Genomic DNA, 4,555 nt, shown 5'->3' with positions numbered 1-4,555 from the left:
TTATATGTGTAATACAGTGTGCTGTGTTTTAAGTATTTCATTGAATTTGTATCCTTCTTATGTGTTGTCAGCTAGAAAGGTAACTTCTATGCCACATTTATTTTTTACCTGATGAACATAGTTCAGTGCAAGCAATGGCTGCCTGTGAAAAGGCTTGTTCCATATGTGAAGAAGAAAGCTGCAGATATACTACATGTCATCTTAAAGCTAGGAGTCTGTTGCAAGGTGTCCATTGCTCCAGTGTTGCTGCATCTGTATTTCAGTAGGTATAAATCCTAAGGAAATTTATTTATAGAGGTAAATTATGCTAGTTTTATTTTAATCACAAAGTGACTTAATTTAAGTAAATCTTCATTGTTTGTATTTCTGTCACTGCCAATAGTAGAATTCATTCATATTGTAAGGCAGTCATCTGTTTGGGAGTTATTTGCTTGTCCTAAAAAATATTTTTAAATGCTCATCAGTGTAACTTTCTTCCCCGTAACCTTTTTCTGTTCCATGCTTTTGTGTTTGTCTACTGCAGAAAATTCAGCTTGGAGGCTTCAGAGTGCTCTGTCTCAGTTGCTGACTAGTGGATCCACAGAGAGGAAACAGATTACCAGAATTTACAGTGGGTGTTAGAGTAAGGAAACAGGAAATCCTTTCAACTCTTGCTCCTTAAGTCTGAGACAAAACTATTGCTATTCTCCAGTACTGGTTTTTGGAGTAGTTGAAACAGAATTTCAAGTAATGTTTTAAGACAGGCTCTTAATATTTATTTTGTTTTTAAACTGAAATTTGCTTTCCTCCCTGTTTCCCTTCATTCTAAAGACCGTACTGTGAATTCCATCTCATTCTCTACTACGTATGTGTGTCCCTCAAACAAATTCCCTCCCTTTTCTGCTTTCCTCTTCTGCCTGTAGGTCCCACCCCAGTTTCTATTTCACCATCAGGCCTTCATGTCAAAGAGAAAGAGTTTGGCTTGTGTTGCTGCAGGAGTGTCCCAGTGCGTGTCCCCCCAAAGAGCCACTGGTGTGTGGTGACTTAACACAGTGGGCCAACAGGAGAAGAGATTTGGTACAAACACCAACACTCCTTCCAGTCCTTTGAACTATTCACACCAAAGGCTGGCAAATCTTTAAAATCCTGAAGAGAAGTGACAAGCATTAATGTTAAGCTGTGTCAAAGCAAGACAATATTGTAATAGTTGAAATTTTTGCCAAATCTTTCACTGTGTGACATAATTTGTTTTTACTGTCTTTGTTATGAGCTTGTCAACATTTTCACTCTATAAGCCAGTTTTTGATTAGTGTGTAAACAGTGTATGTTTATAGCAGATTAGCAGAATTGCTGAAACTTGGCCTTACATTGTGATCCAGAAGTTGTTACTCCAAAGGAAAAAAGTTTTGTCTTGAAAGCAAAAGAAAACAGAGGATTATGAACAACTTAAGCAGCATTTTTAAAGGAAGAAAACTAGAAGTATGTTGAGTTACTTTCTAGCATAACAGTTAGTGGAGCTGCTTTGGCTATCAAGTGCTTTTCCCCTATGTTTTAGTATGAATTTTGCACAGGAGTGGTCATTTTATGCAGAATGTTTAAAAGTGTTCCCAAGTCCACATGTGGTTGGATGATACAGCTGTTACTTAAGAGAACTTAGGAGTGAACCAAAGACCTGTATAGTGGACCTATTCTGTCTGAACTTTGGAGGACTTTGGAGAAGTTGTAGTCCTATTTTGGGGGACTGCAGTAAGAAAAAGGTAGGAAGTAAAGCTTCAGAAATTGTGTGGCAGCCTAAACAAAGCCTTCCTTGGTGCATTTATACTGTGCTATGCATGCCATGTGCTTCAAAGTCTCATTTAAAATCTGTTTGCAATGTTCTTTCGTTATTTTTAATGGAGCTGAGACACAAGCTGTTGCTGAAAAAGTATGTTTGCACTAATGAGAATATTCTTGCCAATACCACTAAAGCTCGTATAAGCATGCAAACAAAACAGTCTGCAACTATAATGACTGCTGTAGAAGGGAGGAAATGCAAGCAGTCAGCAATACAGCAATACATAGAAATTGTTAAAAAACCCCAAAACAACAGTCTTTAATTTAAAATCTCAAAATGGAGATTATATCCAGTTATAGCTTGCAGTTGTAACTAGTTATTTCAAAATATGCACTTCTGTACCCTTTCATGTGGACTTTTTTCTTTGTTACAATTCAGAAAATTATTTGTACAAATTAAAGGAACTCTAATTCTTCCATAGCACTTGAAAAATTCATCTGAGTTGGTGGCACAAAGCTCATTTTCTTGTTTCTCATGTATTTTTTTTAAAAGCTGGTTACATTGAATTGCACATGGTGGGATACACTTGATCTTTTGATGAGTGCATACCTTGCCTGTATATCATATTTGATGGTAAATTGGTGTAGTGCTGATCACTTTGTTTAAACTGAAACACAATTGCACTCTTGTACAAGGGAGGGTTTGCCAGACTCATGCATTTCTTTATCAAACTGGAAACTGAGAATGTTGATTAAAAATTTGGTGGGACCGAAGCACAATCCCAGGGACAGCAAGATGTCTTCAAGCACCAGTCAGTTCTTGCTGCCAGATAAGGAGGCACTCACTGACTTCTGCTCTTGCAGTCCTTGAGCTGTTTCCTTCTTTCAATGGCAGAGCTTTCCTGTTCTCAGCCTCACAGTAACCACCTGGTGCTGTAGTCACAGTGTAGCTCAGTGCCTCAGAGAACTGATCTGGAAGTGTATTTTAAAGCAATATGTAAGTGTACCAGAGGGGGGTAGGGGGGAAAGCTCATGGTCTTTCCTTGTGAGTGCAGAAAAAAGTAGTACTTGTACAGTTTTTTCTGCTGTACCCCAGAACTCATCCTGCTCCAGAGAATTTGTGAACCCTAAGACACAAGGTAAAATGAGGGCAAGGATTACTGGACTAGCTTTGTGAGCATGTGTTTAGGTGTACATACAGGCTTGAAATAACTTCCAAAGGCTAGACATGCATTCTCTGTTGTACTGACAGTAGATACTGACATTTTACTAATACCATATATATACCATACAGCCTGTATATACATGAAATGCTAAAATTAGTATTGGCAGTAGCTTTACAAACTTTATCAAAAAGAGACTGTTTGATGCTGGAATTTCTGGGTACTGCCACCAACTCAGAGGCAGAAATTCTTACTGAGGAGGGTAGATGGAATTTAAGGTTGTGTAGACACTATTACCTGTAAAAAATGTGTTGGTGTCTGCTAATTCCTTAACACAGACACAGTGTTTCAGTTGTTGCCCTATTTGTTTGGGTTGGTTGTTATTTAGAAAGAAAAAAGGCAATGGTTACATTTTAACCCTTTGTTCTATCTGGTGGTTAGAATTTTAGCCTGAAACTTTGCGCTTTGTACATGAAATCCCACACTACGGGCTTTTATTGCAGTGTTCTTTGTCATATGCCCTGAAGAATTTGCAGTGATCCCCTTACAAAGTCTGATTTGTAATAGTGTCAGTCTGGCAAGTGGATTTTAGATTAATGTAAACACAAACAAAGCAGTCCTTTAGCTGCCTTTTCTGGAACTGTTGATTTATTGAAGCAAATAAAGTATTTTTGGACACACCTCTAGGGGCATAGTAGACTTATTGCTTTTCTGATAGACAAAAATGTATATTCCTGCTTTTAGGACTTTCCTTCTAATAGAAAATCTAAAGATATATGTACTATACTTTATCAAAGCAGCAGCCATGAAAATCGTTTTGAGGGGTTGTTTGTTTTGTTTGGGGTTTTTGGTTTTTGTGGTTTTGGAGTGTTTTTTGTGGGTTTTATTGTTTTTTCTTTTTGTTTGTTTGGTGAGGGGTTTTGTTGTGGTTGTTAATGTTCAACTTAAACTGGAGGATACCAGTGACAAAATTAATCTTCACACTTTTAGAGTCAATGTAATGGAAATGTAAATAACTGTTACATGTACTTTCCTTCTTTTGCTGAAAATAGTAATTTTCCTAATGCAGTATTTAGCTAAATTATCAAAGAAAACGCATATCAAGAATCTGTGAACTCAGCATTTTGCAAAATTTTAATTTGGTACAGTTTTGTAGTTACCTAGCATAAAACTAACCTTCCATTTTGACAGCATATGTACTTTTAGTATAATTCTTACTTCTTACCCTTGAAAAATTCATGTCATTAGCAACACTGTTCTAACAAAACTTTGTTGCACAAAACCCAAAAGTAATCTTCACCTGCCTTTTTTTTTAAGATATGTGAAAATGTTTTCCAGTTTTAGTATGAAATTTCACAAAAGGAACAGCAGTAAAAAATACAATAAAAGTGATGAGTTTAGATAGCAAAACTACATAAAGGTACATTTTGTTAAAGAATTAAATTAGTGTCTTTCCTTAATCATAAAGTCATTGTTCAAATAAAACTAATAGGGCAGTTAACATGAGTATGTTCAGAAGAGAGGTCTTGAACTGCTACATATGCATATGATTAGTTTAAAATTTATATTTGTATTCATAGAAGTACTAACACGTTAAAAAGACTAAATGAACTGAATTAATGCAGCACCCTAACTCTGAA

This window comes from Pseudopipra pipra, chromosome 7, assembly GCF_036250125.1.
Source record: "Pseudopipra pipra isolate bDixPip1 chromosome 7, bDixPip1.hap1, whole genome shotgun sequence".
NCBI lineage: Eukaryota > Metazoa > Chordata > Aves > Passeriformes > Pipridae > Pseudopipra > Pseudopipra pipra.
This window is presented reverse-complemented; position numbering follows the sequence as displayed.